Genomic DNA, 22,443 nt, shown 5'->3' with positions numbered 1-22,443 from the left:
CAGTCCATTCCAGATGTTAAAATGATAAATAGCAATAGCACTTAGACTTATATATTACTTCATAGTGCTTTCCAGCCCTCTCTAAGTGGTTTACATTCAGCCTATAGAGGACCCCAACAATCTGGGTCCTCACTTTACCAACCTCAGAAGGATGGAAGGCTGAGTCAACTTTGAGCCGCTCAGAATTGAATTCCTGGCAGTCGGCAGAATTAGCTTACCATACTGCATTCTAACCACTGTGCCATCATGGCTCTAAATGTTATATTAGGGTGCGTTTAACAAAAGCCCAAGGTACAAATCATGGGAAAAATTCTACTCTTTTCTGTCCTAGTCAAAGCCTATTTCAACTACTGTGCCCTGTTTAAGCATCATTGTTCAAAAATGCTCCTAACCATGAAGGCATTTCCAGAAGCCCTTAAAAATCTGGCTATTCTCCCAGGCCTTGGGGAAGGTGGATGGAATCTCTTGTGACCTGTGTTTGTCGTATCTTAGTATGTTTTGACGTTTGCTTTGCCATTTTGTTTATTTCCCGTATTATATTTTTATTTATATTTTTTATCATTTGTTTTTCTACATTGTGGGCTGCCCAGCAAAGGAATGGAGTTGGGTGGCACTGAAATTAATTAGATAAAAGGATAATGACAGTTGGAACAACTTGTAAGCCGCCCTGAGTCTTCGGAGAAGGGCAGGATATAAATGGAATTAAAATAAAAATAAAATAAAAACTTCAGAGAATGGTTAGCAAGATAGTGAAGGATCTGGAAAACAAGTTTTATGCTGAACAGTTGAAGGAACTGGATACATTTAGCCTGCATTATATGACTTGGGAGAGAGATGCAACTCTTTAAATATCAAAGGGTTGTTATAGCAAAAACGGGATGACTTTTTCTATCACTGCAGAGGGTGTGTTACACAGTGTGTTACAATTGTAAGGAAGCAGGTTCAGAATAGACATTGGGAGGAATAACTTGATCATATAAGCTGTCAGCCAGTAGAATAGGTTTTCGCATGAAATAGTGACTTCTTCATTGGAAATCTTCAACTGTAGGATAAATGGTCATCCATGGAGACACACCAATGGATCCTGCACTGAACAGTGCATTGGACTGCATGTCCACTAAGTCTCCTTGAATTCTGTGATTCTTTATTCACTGATTTTGGACTAGAGGGTCAGCTATACTGGATGTAATTTTTTACTAAGAGATGAAATGGTTGATGGAGTGGAAGTTACAAGAACTTTGGAGGAAAGTGACCATATCATGCTAGAATTCACCATAATGCAGGTACAGGTAACTCAACAAAGATGGACTGGTATTTTAGACTTTAATAGGCCTGTCTTTAGGTAAGAATAAGAAGGATTCCATAGATGGAAATCTTAAGAGGAAAAATACAGAATGCTTGGGATACTATAAAAAAATTGTTCGTAAAAGCCCAAACAAAAACAACATCACAGGGAAAGAAAAACAAGAGACTCTAGACAAGATCAGCATGATTGCACAAAGAGCTCTCTGACAGCCAGGGACAATTCAGACGAGTATAAAAAATGGAAACAGCATATAACTAGAACAGAATACCAGCAACTAGCCTCATCTGCCAGGATGGAGTCAGGAAGACAGGCTCAGAATGAAGTAAGACTTACAACAAATGCCCAAAATAACAAAAAAAAGTTTATTTTAATGCTAAGGAGCAAGAAGAAAGTCAAGGAAATGGTCGGTCCACTAATGGGAGAAGATAGCACAAAGGTGATGGGCAGCAGGGAGAAAACTGAACTGCTTAATTTCTTCTTTGCATCTGTCTACACAAAAGGAAAAAAAGTAGCCCAAGTTATCAAAAGCAGCATTCTGGGAGACAGGACAGGAATACAGGAATTGTTAAGAGAATATCTATATGCTTTGGATGAGTTTAACTCTCCGGGACCAGATGCTTTACATCCTAGGGTAATGAAGGAGCTGGCAGATCTTGGAAATACTGAATGAAATATTTCAGAGCTGGAGCACTGGGAAATTCCAGAGGACTGGAGAAAAACTGATGTGGTTCTAATCTTCAGAAAGGATAAAGTGGATCCAGGACGTTACAGACAGTTTGGCAAATCCTGGAAAAGATAATCAAGGTATGGATTCATGAGCATCTAGAAATGAACGAGGAAAATATTGGAAGCCAGCATGGATTTGTTATAAACAGATCATGCCAGACAAATGTTATTGCCTTCTTTGATTAAATTAGTTGATCAGAGAACTGGATCCTTGCTGTGGGTATAGTATACTTGGACTTCAGTAAGGCATTTGACAAAGTAGACCACAGCCTATTTCTTGGTAAGATAGAACAATATGGAATAGATAGTACCACCACCAGATGGATTCAGAGTTGGCTGATGATCCACACTCAGGTTATAGACCAGAATGGAGATATATCTATGTTGAGGGAAATACAGTATGTAGTAAGGTACTTCAAGGTTCTCTCTTGGACCTGGTGCTCTTCAACATCTTCATAAATGATCTAGATGAGGGGACAAAAGAGGAACTCATCAAATTTGTAGACAAAGCTGGGGAAATTTGCCAATGCTTTAGAATATAGTCTCAAAATTCACAGGGATCTTGACAGACTAGCATTGAGCTCTGTGCAACAAGATGCAATTCAGTGATGAGAAAAGTAAGGTCCTGCACTTAAGTAGGAAAAACAAAATGCATAGGTATAAAATAGAAGGTACCTGGTAAATAGTAATAACTGAGAGGGATCCAGGTGGATCACTGCTTAAGTATGAGCCAGCAGTGTGCTGCAGCTGCCAAAAAAGCCAACACAATTCTAGGTTGCATCAACAGGGATAGCATCAAGAAAGAGTGCAGAGAAAAGCAACAAAGATGATAAGGAGTCTGGAGGCTAAATCAAAGGATAAGTGGCTAAGGGAACTAGGGATGTTTAGTCTAATAAAGAGAAAGATAAGGGGAGACATGATTACAGTACTCCAATACAGTACTTGAAGGGCTGTCACAGGGAAAAGGGTGTTGAACTATTTTCCATAGCACCTGAGGACAGGACAAGAAGCAATGGGTGGAAGCTCATCAGAGGAAGATTCAACCTGGAAATAAGGAATTTCCTGACAGCGAGAACAATTAATGGAATACCTTGCCTCCCAAAGTTGTGGGTGCTCTATGACTGCAGATTTTCAAGAAAAGATTGGACAATCGTTTGGGAGGGCGTAAGGACTCCTTTGGACATGGGGTTGGACTAGAAGTTCTCCAAGGTCCCTTCCAGTCGTATGATTCTATGGTTTTTAGACTTCGGACTCTAGATCCACGAAAATACTATTCAGTTGATTCTGAGACTACTGACAAGATAGTCTGTTCCTTTTAGCCTCACTTCCCATCTTTGTTCTTTTAAAATGACAACAGTTTTCTGTCTAGCAAAAAGAAAGGTGTGTGTGTGGAGGGCTTTTAGAGTAATCTCTCTGCATATACAATTCCAAGGCACGCCTCACCCAGAGTTAATGTTGATCGAAACTCACACATAGCTGACTTATGGGGTGGTGGCCTGCCTACACATTCAGTGCAATGCTTTTGCCCCCATTCCTCACTTTTGGGCAGAGCTGGACAACCTGCAAACCGCCAAAACCTATTTCAAAATTCCCAATTGTTTTTGGCAATGTAGCCAATAGTAAGGGATGAAGGGAAGTAAAGCTCAACAACATCTAAGTGGTTACATTTCTGCTCCTTAAAGAATAAAGAAAATGGTTCATATACTATATAGCTATTTTGCATATACCACAGGTCTGCAACCTGCGGCTCCGGAGCCGCATGCGGCTCTTTCAGCCGTCTCCTGCGGCTCCCAGTCCTCTGCCATGTGCAGTCCAAAAAAAAAAGTGGGACTAAAAAAGTTCAACCAATCAATTCAAATATGCAGGGTAGGTGCATATCTCGCCTTGGCTCCACTCTTCAAACCCTGTTCTGCGTATGCGCGCATGTACGTGCATGTGCACACATTTTTTGCGGCTCCGAGTTTTTCCTTTTGTGAGGGAACCGGTTCCGAATGGCTCTTTCACTATTTCAGGTTGCTGACCCCTGGTATATACTGTGTAAGATTTCTGCTGTTTCTGCTGTTTCATGAAGAATAAATAAATTATTTAAAAAACACTATGGAAAATACTTGGCTTCTATGGCCAGGCATGGATATTCAGTCAAGATGATATATTTGGATGCATTGTTTTTTTAAAAAAAAAATGATGTAAAACCTAAATAAATAAAGCTTCATTTACATTCATGACTGACCTATTTGCCCTCATGAGCATAAAACTGATGTTTTAGTCCTGATGTTTTCCTGGGCATAATCTGCAAAATCAGCACATTCACAAATCCATGCCATGATTGATTTATGTACCATCAAATTGGTATGAACTCTTAGCAATTATATAGATACCGTAGATCTTGTCCATAATGAGGTCTCTCACTATAACATCAAACTTAGCTGTTGGTCGTCTTCTTCTATGGTCCCTGCTCAGAAAGATGCACTCATAAAAAGTCCTTGGAACCCTTCCCCCCCCATCTATCTCTGAACTATTCATGGTTCATCATGTTTATTTTTAATCTGAATGCTCAAGGGATGATTATTTTGATAGCTTCTGCATAAGGTTGTCCAAAGTGAGGACTCCAGTTTTTAACAAAGTGATTTAAAAACAGCGAAAATGTGAATATTTAATTGAATCAATATTATTCTGACATTAATTCAATTTCTGTCAAGTCCACATTTATAAGCATGCTTTGTCAAAAATAAAATACAATAGCAAATATTTACACCCACATTTCTAGACAATGCTTTAAAGATTGTAAGTCAGAATGGTTCCCATATCTATTTGTTCTAGTCACTTAAATTTAAAGTATTGGGTTTTATGGATTATGCACTGAATACATGTTTTCACTGCTGTCAAAGGCTCCATAGATGCCTTTCAGCAAATAATTATTTCACAGCCTTGACTTCCTTTATATTATATGGGATCAAGCCAGCATCTGAGCCAGACTTGTAATCAGGATGATTTAAGTAATGTATACAGTATATGCTTTAATTGTCAACATTAATATTCCTTTTGTGTTTGTCCAAATGAAGTTTTCAAACTTTGAATTTTTCCTTAACATTCTGTTAAAAACTGTCTGCAAACAGCACACTTTCAATACCAGAAATCAAATCAAGAAAGGTCCTTTGCTCCATCAAAATCCCACCAGAAGAGGAAGACTACTTGGTGGGCCACAGATTGTCATTTCTTTTTCTCTCCTTTCTTATATCTCCAACAAAATAATGCTCAGTGGATCCCCTTTTATTGTTTCCTCAATTTAAAAAAAGCATAAACAAATGTATCCTGTTCTTTATCTATACTGACCTCTAGTGTCTTCAACAAACAAGTGAGCATTAAATCTGAATACAAAGTAGAACACAGAAATCCTTGAATTAGTACCTTGAATTAGAAACAAAAGTGAGCCTGGAATTTTGGTTGTAAGTCATTGCGGCTGTTAAGCATGTAACCTGACTCAATTTTACAATCCTTTTTTACAATGTTGTTAATTGAGTCACTGTGGTTGTTCAGGAAATCACATGGTTGTTAGTTGTTGCTATTAAGTGAATCCAACATATCCAATGGGCATTTTTGTTACCTGATATAAAACAGCAAAAAAGTTGCAAATTGCAGCCACATGATCATGATTGCTAAGTGATCACGGGATATGTGTGCAGCAGTCACAATATCAATGACAGATCATGAACAGAACAGAACAGAATAGAATAGAGCTGGAAGGCACCTTGGAGATCTTCTAGTCCTTTTAGCCACTGGTTATTAAGCAAGGAGTACCTATATGTGTGTTGTATATGTATCTGTGTGATCACATTCTCTCCAGCAAAAAGGAATCAAACAAGTAGAATTCCGTTGAGGGAAAGGGATTAGGAAAATTCCGTTTGGGAGAGGATGTGAAAGACAGATTTTGCTATTGTTAAGAGGCAAGAATTCATCTGAAACAACATGGGAGGTATGCCAGCATTAGCAGATAAGCTTCCTTCCCCCCCCCCCAATCAAGATGAGATTCTATGATTGATTGGATGCCATCAAGTCACTTTTGGCTCCTAGCAGCCGCATAGATTCCCAACCTGTTCTTTCAGGTTCACCCACCCTCCTCTAATGGTGCACTCATTACCACCCTAACAAGAGTCCAATGACCTTGCTGCTGGTTCTTCTCTTTCCTTCCACCTTTCTAGCATTAGAGCATTTTACATGATGTGCCTGAAGTAGGTTACTTTAGGGCTCAAGTGAGAATTCTGGTCTGATTTGTTCAATGATCCATCAGGTTGTTTTCCATGGTATTCTCAGGAGTCTTCTAAAATTCACAGGCGCTATTCCCCATCCTGCTTTTTTTCAAGTCCAACATTAGCCGTCAAAGGGAATACCGTGGTTTGCCCAGTTCCGATCTTTGTAGGTGCAGACATATCACAGCAGATGAGCATCATTTCCAAGACCTTCATAGCTGCTAGTCTGCCAACATTTTCAAAAAAATAAAATAAAACCAGAATATAATTCCACTCTTTCTCTTGGCATCATATATGTCAATGTTAAAAGGCTTCTTTTGGAGGAGGGAGAATCTGATACCCATTGTAAGGTTTAAAGCATCTAGACAATTAAAAAAAACTTCTTAGAGCATCTGCAAATGGGCACACATGTTTTTAGAGACAAATATAAGAGTTAGAGTAGGAGGGGACTGGGGAAGAAGGGTTCTTCCACTGTCTACACATGATGCTGATGGTGAAATGTGTGACGGCTAAGCAAAGGACTAAAAGAATCCAAGGACAAAGAATGGAGGAAGATCAGCAGTCATCTTCAGTGGATTGGGAAGACAGATTTTTTTTTTGGAAAAGAACCAAATAGGAGCCAGAACAGAATAATGCCTAATAAAGTAATCCTCCTTAAAAAAAAGTGGTTCAGAGGCTAGCTGGTTTTTTTCCACAGAAGTTTGAACAGAGAGCAGAGTCTCTTTCTTTCCCACTTTTGGCTAGCGCAAGGCTTTTCTTCCTTGGAAGTACAAGCTCGTTAAAGAGGGAATAAAAATAATAGAATTGCAAAGCCTGCTATTAAGCAACTGGGGGAGAAGGGGAGGAGGTGAAAACTCTGTGCATTTGATACATAAGAAACTAAGGAATGTTTAGACAGAGCTGTGATCATGAACGAATGAATGAACCTTTATGATCAAAGTACAACATGTATACAGTGAGATTGGATGATCAATGCATGCTGGATATGATTTTTGTTGTTAAGTTTCAATATCCACATGTACACACCATACTCAGAACAGGAACAAGATAGTACATACTATATATACACAAGCTCTTTCTGTTCTTTATTGTAATCCTTTGTAAACAGTAATAAATGTCAACTGTGATAAACATCACACCCTGTGCGTATCTGGACTGGTTCTTGTCCTTACACACCCCCTCAATGGACATATGAAAATCCTATCATCTCACCTACCAAATCTACACCTTTTACTACTTTTCCTTCTCCTAAATTCATATTTCTTTTTTGTACCGGATATACAAATACTTTGCAATTCTTACTGGAATTGTTACAAATTTGGTCACCTTAATTGCTGCAAATGACTTGTTTTTGTTTATCGTTTATGTTACAAACAATAGCATTTGTTGCTGCAATTACTGTATAAACTGGCTGAGTATATTATAAGCATTAGAAAAATGTGAGTATTAGAAAAGAGCATTTCTTTTGAATGGTTACAGTTTAAATTTAGATAAAACAGGTTTTTAACTAGAGTAAAGTAAGACAGGATTCAACAGAAGTGTTGTATAAATTGATCTTGAGGACATCAATAAAATATTGCCAATATGATGTATTTATTCTTTTGTTTGTCTTAAAGTATGTTTATTGCATACTTCTGATAACATTCTAAAAGCAACTGAAAGTTCAAGTTAAAAAAGCAGACTGTCCTTTGAATGTCTCAGATTAAAGCAGGGGTCTTCAAACTTGGCCCTTTTATGACTTGTGGACTTCAACTCCCAGAATTCCTCAGCCAGGCATGCTGGCTGAGGAATTCTGGGAGTTGAAGTCCACAAGTCATAAAAGGGCCAAGTTTGAAGATCCCTGATTCTAAAGTCATGGCACTAAAACACCAAAAGTTATATAAGGCAGATTGGAAGAAAGAAGAAAGAAAATTCAGCTGCAAATGTTTAAAGTTCCAATGCTTCTAAAGACTAGATGTGATAGAGCTTAGATTCTTGATGGAATGGCTGGTAACAAAAGTGGTTACCCAGTAACAAAAACAAAGCTGAGCGAGTTTGATGGAACAGTTCTGCTTCCCTTCCTTCTCTTTATTGCAGGGTATGGATTAGCTATTGTTGTTCCCGGGGCTGTTTGTCAACTCCTCTTTATTTGAAGGAAGGGTATGCTAGACACATTATAAATAATACATAATATTGAGATAGGGAGATATTCATTTCATAATAGAGTTAATAATCTACGGCGTGGACTTTGAACAGATCATTATTTCAAACACATCGGAGGAAGAACAGTAGGCTTTGTAGAAGAATAAACAACTTTAAGAAACCATAGCTAGTATTTAATATAATGAGCTACTAAATCATGTTTCCTTTGTTTGACTTCTGAATCAGAGACCTTCTTTACTGCATAGTTCATCCTGAAGGATTAATTCTGCTGTTTTTTTTGTGATTTTACAAATGCAATATACTTCTGCATACCTGGACTACAATTGTTTTGGTCATACTTGCAGAAAGTTTTGGAATTTTTTGTTCCAGCAGGCTGGCCTGGCATGATAGCGTTAATTGGGGTCCCAGTTTGTGTTCATTAGTGTTTCTTATTATTTTATTGTTCGGTCTGTATACTTCGTCCTTCCTCTGTACACCGCCCCGAGTCCCTCGGGAGAAGGGCGGTTTATAAAAACTAATAAATAAATAAATAAATAAATAAATTTAAATCCCAGCATCTGAAGAGTGATGAGGAAAGCTATATTAGCATATGACATTACTACATCAATAGCCATAAAACTGTTAAAAGAATATAAAAAAGTGGATGACAAAGCTCATAGAATTACCAGTGTGCTGCACCCAATATACTGTATTACTGGATCAGTTGAAAGATGTTCTTAAATGTGAAAGAACTTCACATTTATGGCATCTTTCTATGACTTCTAGGAGTATCATAGAGCTTTCTCCCAATATTTTTAAAAATTTTAGTTAAAGAGCAAATCTTGCATGTTGAAGCACTTTGCCCAAGATTTTACATCATTTTAACATCTTAAGTACTAAAACAGCTTATTTAATTTTCTCTTTTTCTTAGTCAATTGTCTCTTCCTTGCTTGCCATTTTCCAAAGCCATTCTCTTTGCCAGTGGGAATAGTCAGTCTTGGAAAGTTCTAAAAGAACAGACTGGGGATTGAAGACTCATTGATTTTAGACCCAGCCCAGCCCTCCACCATGTTTCCAACACCTTTAATATTTAAACCTGCTTTAGAATTGTTCTTCATTTATTCCATGACATTAATTACTACTGGAGGAATCGTGTGTTTTTTTTCCTGACAAAATAGCTTAAGGAGTTGAAAATAGGGATCTTCCAACTTCTCTCCCTTTGGTCTGTAGGCAGCAAAGCTTTAGGACTTGTTTAAGAACTCTTAACAAGACCGTTGGATTGTTCTGCCTACCACCACATTGCTTAAAATACTTTTCTTTTAAAGTACTCTCACAGTTTACAAATGGAAAGCAGTGTAGCAAAGATTACTGGAAATCAAACCCTTGACCTTCTCCTTCAGAAAAATCTGAGTTTTCTGCCAGACATGCCTATGAGATTTATTGTGTTTAACCCCCCCATAAAGGTTATGATTGTTGATTACCTACAAAAAGTATTTTGGAGATATAAAAAAACATGCGATAACCACTTTGGAACAAAAATAAGTAGCACCTACTGGATCCAGCTCCACAACATTTAGAATTTGGGTTCTTTTATAAAATTCAGTGAACATTAATCAATGGCAAGGTTAACATATTTGTTACATGCTGGGGATGACTTTTTTTTAACAATCCCCCCCTCCTGTGTAGTTATTGCACTATGGCACCAACCACCAAACAGTTAATCAATGCACCCACAGAGTAAGCTGTCTCCTCACCCACCAATGGCCTCTTTGTTAACTTCAGCAGCACTTGTCTTATTGCCTGCTCCCTATCCTGCTCTTGGTATGCTCCTAATGGTAGTAAGCATACCGCCCAAAAAGCCATCATCAATGTTGGTGGGTAACCAAGGGATCAAATTATGTTGCATGTTGCATGACAATATCATGCAAATGCCACAAGTAATTTATGCATCATTATGGTTTCTATCAGATAACTATGGCTATCTTCATAAAAAATATTAACAAATGAATCCTTGTGATATGTTCTTGTGAAAATAGGTTCTCATGTTTTCAAAAGTAAATAATCTGATACTTCACCAGGCTGTTGGTAAGACTAAAAGCAAAAGAGAATCACTTATATTTCTTTATATAGAGCAGGTTGAAAAAAGAGACATAAGATATCTGAACCCTGATTGTATAAAAAGAGCTTGCATGGCTGCTGGAAATCTTTTGTGATACTTCTCAACTTTTCTGCCAGAGGTAGATTTTACTTATCAGATGTTTTTTGAATTCCTGTGTGGCTATTAAATTGATTACAGTTCAGCCTACTCTTGAAACACCTGACCATGTTCTACTTCCAATATCAATATGCTGCCTGTATTTTCCAGCTGGATGCTGTTTCTTTTATCTCCCACTTTTAATTTATTTAACTGATTATACTTTTTCTGGGTTTTACATAGCTTTACTTGCCTTAAAAAGAAATAGTATGGTGGTATGTATGTATGCATGAAAAAAAACGGTCTCTTGGCAGTGACGGGAAAACTGACAAGTCTAAGGAGAGAGAAATCTACAGATGCTTTTATTCAAGACTGGAATCAGTTTATGGATCGCATTATAACAGTAGGGAAAAACAGCTTCACGATAAAGGGCTTTATAGATTAAATAAAGGAAGATACTGATGAATTTCAACAGGGGCTACAACGGGAGAAAAGATAAAAGAGATAGTCAATGGATTGTGGGAAACCAGCAGGAGCAGGGTCGCTCTAGGACAGGGATCTTCAAACTTGGCCCTTTTATGACTTGTGGACTTCAACTCCCAGAATTCCTCAGCCAGCATGCCTGGCTGAGGAATTCTGGGAGTTGAAGTCCACAAGTCATAAAAGGGCCAAGTTTGAAGACCCCTGCTCGAGGATTGCCTAAGCCATTGCTTAGCCCAGCCTCCAGGACAAGATGAGCCAGGTACCCAGACAATCTTCCCTCTCAGCAGGCCCTACCGACTCCGGTTTGCGCTGCATTCTGCGGAAGAAAATCTCCAGCTGACAGCCGAAGTCCACTCAGCGCGGGGGCCCCCGAGCTGCTCAGCTCCTGCCGCAGCGAGCAGGGAAGCCAAAGACGCCAGCCGCAGAGGCGACGGCGACGGCGACGGCCGCTTCGGCGCTTTCAGCTGGAGGGTTTGCGCGGGAGCTGGCCGGCGAGGAGCAGATGGCCAGGCTATCGCTCCCTCCGCCGTCGGCTAGCCTTTAGCAGGGCGCCGAGAAGAAAGCGGGACTTCCAGCATGACGAATCCCCGCGGCCTCGACAAGGCGCTGAAGATGTCTCTGCGGAGGAAGACCAAGATTCATTCGGCAGCTGGTGGGTGTGTGTGCGCGCGCGCTTAGCAGCAGAAGGAGTTTGGGAGGAGGAGGAAGAGGGAGGCTGGATCCCTCCCTTAACTCTCTTATCCGACTCAGCGCAGCAGCAGACCCCCGCCGCCACCCCCTCCGCCGGGCATCTTCCATGGGAGGTCGCGTTAGGATTGAATGGCAATGTTACCTTTTCCCCCCGCGTCGCTCATTCAGTGAATTCACGTCAAGGTGTGTGTGTGTGTGTGTGTGTGTGTGTGTGTGTGTGTGTGTGCGCGCGCGCGCGCTCGCTCCCGTGTCTCGCCTCCCATTTTCTGCGGTCCTCGGAAAGGAGCGGGAACGAATAACTAAGGGCGATTTCCAGCTTCTCCTTTTATAACGCTCTCTCGAGGGAGCAGGAGAAGAATTGGAATTTCTCTGAGGCTAGTTTGGCTATTGGAAGATTGTAAAGCTCAGAAGATTGAAAGCTCTGCGTTTTGTCTGTGTGTGTGTGTGTGTGTGTGTGTGTGTGTTTACATTCTGTGTTTCACAGCCTCATGAGTTTAATGGGATTTATTCCTTGATATAGGTGGCAGGATTGGTGTCTTAAAAATAGCTGTCCTCTCAGCGCACACAGATTTGAAATGTTGGTAGTGCTTTAGAGCCTGGGCAGACTGGATTTTTGCTTGTTGCAAAGGATGGCTTCAAACGGAAATGATGCAAGGAGCCCAATAATTTTCCCTCCTTTTTCTCTCTTTTCTTTTTTTTGCATATAGATTAAATGAAAGCAGAACCAGCCTTTTATGTTAAGGGCAAGGATGATGTAATGTCCAATCTTGTTTGGCCCACACATCCTTCAACAACCTATCAAAAAACAAAGATGTATGCATATTCACACAACAAAATTAGTACTATATTTCTGCCTTGGTTTTGATTAGATGTCCCATTTATCCTTTCCAGAGGTGATGAGCTACCACTGTCTTCTCCCCCAGCCTGGCTGGGTATGCTGGAAGCACTTGTGATAACACTAGATTGGGTTAGTTCATATTGCAATCCTAAGGCTGCAATCCTGTGCACATTCATTTGAAGTGAAGTTCAATTTGGCCAAATGAGAGTTGCTATTAAGTACAGTTAGCACATAAAGAAGAAATCTGCACACATTAGTCTAGAGATAGCTGAATCAAGCTTTCTGTGGGAATACTTTTTTAAAAGCTTAATTCCTGAACAGAGCTCAATTCTAAGAGGATTAATTCTTTCCACAGCTGTCCCCAGCCCCAATTTCTCCTCTTTAGAAATTAAACATAGAAAAAAGGCAGTTTGTATAAATAGCTGCCTTCTGGATTACATTGTATTGAATTACTAAACTTCTAGTCATCTGAATATAAAATATGTCTTGAGCTGCTAAGTTCTGAGTTGTATATATTTTAGTAGGTCTAGTGATGTGCTAAGTATATAATATCTGGTTGTAAGACAAGATTCAATAAAGAAGCTGTTTCCCACAAAAGAGGCTTGTTACAGGTATAAAGAATTTTCTGAGATAGGATAAAAAGAAAAATCAGAAAGACATTATTTGAAAAGACTGAAAATCAAGATTGTTAAAAGTAAAAGGGAGGAATATAAAGTTATTTATTTGTAGATATGCTGTTATCTCTGATAATCCTTAATGGACTTTTGTTGAAATGATGAGGCTTTAGGGATTTGTTTATAGATAAGAAATGTGATATGGGATGTTGTTGTATTTTAAGACAAGGTGATGAGTTACTTAAATTGTTTGTTGTGATGAAGGGGGAGACATTTCTTTATATATTTCTCTTCTTTTTCATTGCTATAGTTCTTTTTTCTTTTACCTACTTTTAAGTAGTATTAGTTTTCATCATTATAACTGTTACTTTTAATAAGACTAAAAAAGAAGCTGTTTATAAAATCAGCATTATTACACACTCTAGATGACTCAGAAAAGGACAATGAATAAATCTGATGTCTTTTTGCTTTATTTGGGGGAGTTTCCTCTTGGAATAATGCTATCTGGTAAAGGCATCTACTCTCTAAAATTACTTCTGAACAATCATGTGAGGAAAAAAATAAAAAAATAAACCAATATATCTGTAGTGAATGTTTGTATCTATTAATTTGAAATCAACATTCTTTACATAGTGAATAGAAATAGAAAACTATTCCATTCTGTACATATTTGAGGCCCATGAGGGAGGTCAATGGCACTTGAGAGAGCTGGATCAGGGCACGAAAAACTGCAAACACCAGTGGGAGAATAAATGTAATCCAGTCAGGATGACAGATCACAAAGGTAAACTGTCAAGTGCAGAGTCCAAAGGACTATTAGAATCAGGACCCTGGACAGCTCCAGTTGATTTTTTTTTTTTTTGCTGAGGATACTTCTCCAGAGCCTAGTCAGAATTGCTTCCCAGTGAAGCCACACGTGGAAGTATCATGCCCTTCCTGTATTTTAAAGAGTGAAGTAAAGGAGTTCCAACTTCTTTGACCTAATGATAAGCACCAAAAGAGGCTCCTCTCCTTTTGCATATTTAGCAGTGGATTTGCACATTTGTAAATGAACATGTTGAGGGAGATAGAACAATATGAAATTGCTTGAGGGATATGAATGAATAGTGTGATTTCCAGGGGTGTAAACATCTCATTGGACTTCTTTGCTGCCCTTATTTTTCTCTCTCTCTATTGCAATTCTTTGAATTAATACTCCCTTTTTTAGGAATTCCCACCCAGTTCAAACATTTTTTCCCAATTAGTTTTTTCAATCTTGAAATCATACTGGTATTGCTTGGAATTGAAGTCAAAAGTCTTTCCCTTAAAATGAAGAATTCCAGCATTATATTCCATAATATTTCTGCTACTTCTCCTTCCTCAATTAAGTATTTACTATTAGTATCAAATCCACTTTATGCCTCCAATTTCAAAGATAGATTAATTAAACAATGGAAGCCAGAGTTTTAGAGATTTCAGGAAATCTTGGATACAGTTTCACATGTTATATTAACTATTGTTGGTTGAACTGACTATTTTGCACAATTTGGAGAATTCAAGGAGACACCCCAGGCTTGCAGAGATTTGTATCAATCTGGATAATACAAATCTCTTCAAGACCTTGGATGTCTTCTTCTCCTTGAATTCTCCAGAGTTTTTATCACTATAATTTTATTATTGAAAAAGGTTAAAAGTATTAGATACATTACTGGAGGATAATTAATTTTACTTAAGTCTAAATGTAAACAAAATCTAATTTAGTTTTTCTTTTGGCTCCAACTACTACAATTGTGAAAGGCCTTTTGTGGTTCTCAGCCCAGAAAAATACACACAGATATGTCATAAGCCACGCTGTAGAACTAAAATGTTTGGATTTATATACTACGTACATTGTGATTAAAGCAAATACTTAAATGTATTGCTTAGAATTATATAGTTGGAAAGGATCTTGGAGGTTTTATTGTTCAATCATATTTGATGAATGATCCACCGGTCCAGCTATAGCATTCGAGATGGAATACTGTGTGTTCTTGCTTAAAAAATATTTTTCAATAATTTCAATAATTAAAAATAATAAATTCAGTGAAAGGAGAGTTCTACTTTCCAGTGCTCTAGTGGTACATAGCTCTAGCAAATTTCTACAAACGTTGTTTGAAATTTGTTTCTCCAGTTTCCATTATTACTTCTACTCCTGCAATAAAGCAATAGAGAATATACTTGTTTTGACTGCTGCATGGCAGCAATTTCAATATTTGAGGACTAAGGACAGATGAAGTCATGTCTCCCTCCTCAACTGTTTCTTAGTTAGACAACTATAAACAGCTCTTTGAAAAGTGATCATGATTTCTTTCTGATTTCTTACAATCATTTATTCGAAATGATTTAAACCTAATCTTAAATTTGCTTATACTTCGGTGAGCAAAATACCATGTGACTCACCCTAAAACTTGTTTTTGGAATGGCAATACCAAAGTTTGCATTCCCAAATGTTATAATCCAAATGATAAGTAAGAGGCTTTTAATTGATTTATATTTAAATTATTCTGTAAGAAGCTTCCCTGTTTCTTCCTGAGTCTTTTAAGTTTACTAAAAATAATCCACCATCAATATCACACTTAATGTTACAAAGTGCATTTTTCAGAAAGATCACTCATGGTTTGCAAAAATCTAGAGGTCAAGCATCAGCACCATTAATATTGATCAAAAAAGAGTGCTGCTGAAATCTCTGTGATCTCCAATAAAAGTCAAAATATCCTTGCACCAAAGCAGTAATTAAAGTATCTGTTTTCCAGGTTGCAAAATGGAAATATAAATATTAGATTTAGTGGTGCAAAACTGTAATTTTTATGCTTATCTTTTGCCATTTGTCTTTGCTTGTATGAATACTGTTCAAACTTTATGGTGTTCTGTGTCTGCTAATAAATTTTAGCATTCCAGACTCAAAGTTAGATCTAGGAGCTTCTCTGAGCTTCCAGAATTCACTTTTTCATTCTGATCTTTTGTGACAGATGAATAGATTTGAGTGTGTTGACTGGAAAAAAAAATCATACCCTAGCCACAAACTGACTTTATTATTCCCACTAGGGAAATGTAGTTTTTGTTCTTTACAAATGTGTCAGTACAGGAATAATATTAAGACTTTTTGGTCCCCTGACAGCTATCTTTGCAGTAAAATAGTTGTCTAAAAGCTGATTCAGAAAAATTTAGGCATATTTAACTCCTGTTTAAATCAGCAATGCCAATTAATCAATGAGGCAGGTTGGTCATTACTAGCATATTTTTCATGTCTTTTAATAGATTTTAGTTCTACTACTTGTTTTTGGATCAATGATAAAGAAGTGTGTTAGAATGTCATTTAGTAATAATGCTTTAAAAACATTTTCTTAAATACATAAGTATTCTTGGTTGATTATACATTGCTTTTGTGGTTAGTGAAAGATGCTCATGTTTCATAATAAGTATTAGTATGCACAACATCTTTGTTATATTTGATCTAATCATGTTCAACAAATCATAGTTGGTGATGCAGAGTTATCCAACCAAGGCTTTCATACCAACATTTGAAATTAGTTCATCAGGTTTTGATTTTATATTTAAACTGATATAGACTCACAATTCATGGAATCTTGGTTGTCAGTAAATGTCTGGCATTAAAATACACCACTTTGGGCTCTGGCAGGACTTCCTTTTGTTGTCTTTTATGAGACTCCATTTCACAATGGATGAGTCACGGGCAATTTATATATCTACTTGTTCATTTCCAAGACTTCCCCCAAAGTTATGTTACTCTGTTTCAGCACTTTGTATTAGGAAAAGATTCCCATAGCTAAAAACTGTATTGGCCCTGTAGAAATGAGGAGCACCTTAAATCTCTACTTAGAGTTGCCTCCGCAAGATGGGTGCATAAAAGTATAATATTCTCTCTCTCTCTCTCTCTCTCTCTCTCTCTCTCTCTCTCTCTCTCTCTCTCTCTCTCTCTCTCTCTCTCTCTCTCTCTCTCTCTCTCTCCCTCCCTCCCTCCCTCCCTCCCCCCCTCTCTCTGCAATTGATGCAGGCTTTTTTAACCACAAGCATGGCTTTTGCTTGTGAATTTGGTTGGATGTCTCCTATCCACATGCATTTCTTTCTTGGGATCTGATCCTGAACTTTGTACCTGGTACCATAAAAGAAGCCAACTTGCATATGATAAACCTAATTATAACTCTTCAAGCAGAATGGGACAATTAGTCATGGCCAACTCACTGCAGCCAACAAGCCATAGCCAACTCGCCACAGCCAAGTTGCTGCAGGACAACTTGATGTGGGATAATTCATCAAATACAAAACTTAAATTAATTTTGAGAATTTAACAATGACAATAAAATAAACCTAATTCAAAAATGCAAGAGTTACAATAGTTTTGACAAAAATGTAGCCACCAATAATAAAAGTATCTGAATGAAACAATTAATATAATGTTGAATTGTCCTGCGATGAGTGTCTTATGGTGGGTTGTCCTAGACCAGGGGTAGGCAACCTTGGCTTTTTTATGACTCATGAACTTCAACTCCCAGAATTCCTGAGCCAGCCAGACCTATTGCCCAGGGTCATGTGATGGTGAGACGAGCAGCATACATATTTGATAAATACATAAAATAGCAGAATGATTTATATAGCAGACATATGCTAAAAACTGCTCCAGATCATTTGCTTGTTTGTTTATACATTCAATTTGTGTAGCCATTCAGTTTACACTTGTGACTCCAGGTTCAATTTATGTTCCAAATTGTTTGTTCCTGTAATTAAAAAACAACTAACAAATACAAAAGCAGCAAATAATACAGTTAAACCCAAATAAAAATCATAAAATATGTGCTAGGAAATTACAAGTAAATGTGTCAATCAATACAACCTTCTAGCTTAGCTGGCTTCACAACCAGATCACCAAAGACAATGACAAAGCCATGTCTTCAGAGCCTTTTTAAATTCAAGTAGATTTGGGGCCAATTTTTTTTTAGTTTCTAGGAACCATCAACTAACCAATCAGTGTTGTACCATTTTTAGTGCTGTCCGTTCATGCCTGTCCCAAAATGACAGCTTCAGATTTTCAGCTATCTATAGGACTTATTCTTTGCAGGTTCCCGGTCCATTACTAAGTAATAAAAACTTATCTGGGAGAAAATAATAAAAAAAATGTTTAAACCTAACCCCTAATTGAAATGTATATACATACACAAGCAAATATTTTGCTTATTCGTCTTTTTCAGAGGAAAAATGACTTGTCATAGAGGAAGACAGAAATAGATCAATAATTTTTTTAAGCCAATTAATGGATCAAAGACCAGGTTCTGAATATAAGAAATAATTATAGGTAGCAAAGACAAGATTAAAATAGAACAAAAGAGCAAGCATAGAATGTCCTTACAGTTAAAGCAATTGTAAACTAAAATGCTGTAAAAACAGTGAGATAAAGGCAATTTCAGAAGGACAAAAAGAGTTAAAGAGGGGTAGGGAAAAAAAGTTAAAATATGAGCTAACTCAGAATAAACATAGTCATAAGGCTTCCTGGAAACTAATCAAGGAGAGAAGCAACCTAGAACTAAGGAGAATTTTCCTGACAGAACAATTAATCAGTGGAACAACCTGCCTCCAGAAGCGGTGAATGCTCCAACACTGGAAGTTTTTAAGAAGATATTGGACAGGCATTTGTCTGAAATGGTATAGGGTTTCCTGCCTGAGCAGGGGGTTGGACTAGAAGACCTTCAAAGTCCCTTCCAATTCTGTTATTCTATTCTATTCTATTCTATTCTATTCTATTCTATTCTATTCTATTCTATTCTATTCTATTCTATTCTATTCTATTCTATTCTATTCTATTCTATTCTATTCTATTCTAATCTTCCTATTGGGTATGTTCAGATTCTGAGATCTTGAATATAGTTGTGTTAGAATATAGCTAAAATTGCATATATAAAATGCCTAAGGTTTTTGTGGAATTTAGACCCAAGTAAAATATACCTCAAAATAACATCAGAGGAAAGGCATAGGATTCAGGATAGATCAGAAGGCAAACCTATAGTTAGATATATACTTGAGTGGTATTAGATGCTCAAATTAAGGCTTTCTTAATGTATGTCTATGGAGATTCTGTCATTCAGGTCATAGTTATCCCAAAGGTGCTTTTACACGAGGCAACTGGACTTTCTTGGTTTTTCTTTTTCTTTTTTCTTTTTCTTTTGAGACTAAACAACAAGAAAGTCCAGCTGCCTCGTGAAAAAGCACGCTTGGGACTTTCTTAATGTAAGTGGATTGAGAATTATGGCTGAAATGTATGATGAAAAGAAACCTGGAAAACCTCATTCATGGTTATTTAGGGCCAGCATCTCCTATCAGTTATTGGCATGTTGTTTTTATTTATTTTATTTATTTTATTAATTCCATTTATATCCCGCCCTTCTCCGAAGACTCAGGGCGGCTTACAAGCTTAGCAGTAGCCTTCATTCTATGTATATGCCTGCTTATTAGGGCTTTCATACACCCCCCAAGCGGCATTATTACAAAGTCAGCTTAATTGCCCCCAACAATCTGGTTTTCCCTTGGCATGCTAGGCATTGTCCCAGCTAAAAACTGGAACTGAACTGAAGAGACCAAATTCTCTCACTCAGGTCATGTAGGATAGAAGGTAACGTTTGTGAGAATACAAAATGGGGAAGGACCAAATAGCTGTTTTGAGTCACCTGAAGAAAAGATGGGATAAATAACCAATAATAGTAGTACTGAAGCGGAAGAAGCATGGCGGCTTGAGTGGTTGGAACCCTGGGCAGGAGGTTAGCAAGCCCATGTTCGAGACCTGAGAGTTGTCATAGAGCAGGGTTGAGATCTTGTCCATTCACTCCAGCTCCCCAACTGGGCATCCCCAGGGCAACAGTGATGTCACCGGCTAGTCCTTTCAACCCGGAAGCGTCTTGGTGTTTCTGACTTGATTACAAAGTACTGAAACCAAGAACTTTCAGTGTATTTATCCGGGAAAAACTCTATCAAAGGCAGACAACAACAGAGTTTCAAATAATTGTCCATAGGATTGCGGGCGGCCATCTTTTGCATGCATGGTGAACCCAATGAGTCTTGTTCCAAAGGTAAGATATTTAGAGCACTTCTCCCAATTTAGTTTTTAGTTTAGTTTAGTTTAGTTTTATTATATTTGTATACCGCCCTTCTCCCGAAGGACTCAGGGCGGTGAACAGGGCATATATAAAAATACAGAATACAAAAATTAAAAAGAATTAAATAGTAGCCCAGCTAAAACAATCAATAATAATATAAAAATCCCCATTAAAACCCCAACACATCCCCCATCAGGCCAGGCCGGCTTGTTCAAATAGATGGGTCTTCAGACCGCGTTGGAAGGAGCGAAGGTCAGGTGCCATCCGGAGCTCGACCGGTAGCTGATTCCATAAAGCCGGAGCGCCCACAGAGAAGGCCCTGCCCCTGGGGGCCACCAGCCTAAATTTGCTACATTCATATGTGTTTGTTTAGACTTACTAGCTACAACTGACCATGATGGCTAGGAACCCTGAGAACTGTAGACAAATACATTTGGAAGCTGAGAAGGGGTCTCTTGGAGTTAAACTGCTTTCACCTGTGTTGTAGATGAGTGCCACACTAGGCACAAGATTCCTTTTGGCTTCCATTGTCTACTTCTCACTTCTGTCTCTTTTTCTGTTGCCATGCTAGTCTAACTTCCCTTCCTCCCAACATTTCCCTTGGTCTGTTGCTCTTAGTAATCTTTTTTTTTTATATATAAGCCTTGTCTTCTTCCTCTTTCCTGCCTAGGACCCTATGCAGCTTTCTGTCCTCTTTCTCTGGGTTCCTTGCTTTGAAAGTTTTGCTAGTATTATGCATCGCCAGAGCTGTGGAAGTGAATGTTAGTGCTAGACCCATAGTGCAGCGTTTCCCAACCTTAGGAACTTGAAGATCCGTGGACTTCAACTCCCAGAATTCCCCAGCCAGCACAGCTGGCTGGGGAATTCTGGGAGTTGAAGTCCACGGATCTTCAAGTTCCTAAGGTTGGAAAACGCTGCCATAGTGGATGTACGTTTAAGCATTTCTGCTCAGAGGTCCCACTGGGATACCTCTTCTGTCAAAGCACGATCATGTATCTTCTCCAGAAACATGCTCCTTCTTTCTTTTCTTTTTTTTTTGGATTGGCTGATTCTTTGTGGAATCAAATAGCAGCATAGAAAAATTATGCAAATTGTTCCAATGTAATATTTTACAACAGTGTTTCCTAGATCAAGTTGGATTATAAGCCTTGCTATCTCTTTATTTCTTCTGTGAGGTAAAATGCTGCTTTAGATAAAGATAATATTTGGAATGGGTAGGCCTCAAAAAATAATAAAATGGAGAAGACTAAGCTATCAAGAATTCCTATACTTTTAATGATGTTGGCTTGTTTCAAATACTACAATATAGTTGATTTAAAAATCGGTTATTAAATAAATTACAGTGGGTTTGGTTTCCATAACAACTAAGACATAAATTATTTTTTACAAATTACAGTGAGGCAACAGACTAAGCATGCATCATGGTTCACTTTGTGAACCTAGCAACCTAGCTGTTCTTAGTCTCACTGTTATCATTGATTCATCTATTTTTCAACATATGATATAATATTTAGGAAGAAAATATTTCCTATGGCAGCTTAATGCAATGCTTAAACTGTGTAAAGTTTATTAAGGTACATTAAATTAACACCAAGCTGGCAGGAATAGCCAACACTCAGGAAGACAGGCTTAAGATACAGGAGGATCTGGAGAGACTTGAACAATGGGCGCTATCTAACAAAATGAAATTCAATGGTGAAAAAAGTAAGGTTCTACATTTAGGCAAGAAAAACAAATGTACAGGTATAGGGGGTGCCTTGCTCAATAGCGGTATAGGGGGTACCTTGCTCAATAGCGGTAACTGTGAAAGGGATCTCGGAGTCCTAGTGGACAATCACTTAAATATGAGCCAGCAGTGTGCTGCAGCTGCCAGAAAAGCCAACACAGTACTAGGCTGCATTAACAAGGTTGAAGTCCACAAGTCATAAAAGGGCCAAGATTGAAGACCCCTGGTCTAAAGCTTGATTTGTGTCATTCTCCCCAAGCTGGACATATTGTGGACTCCTGCAGAAATTCCACTTTGACAGCAAAAATATTATTAATAATATAGAGAAAAATGAGTATTAAATTTATTAACTTCACAGCCAGCTTCCAACAAGCCAT

The sequence above is a fragment of the Vipera ursinii genome (assembly GCF_947247035.1).
Source record: "Vipera ursinii genome assembly, chromosome: 4".
NCBI lineage: Eukaryota > Metazoa > Chordata > Lepidosauria > Squamata > Viperidae > Vipera > Vipera ursinii.
Note: the sequence above shows the minus strand (reverse complement) of the source record.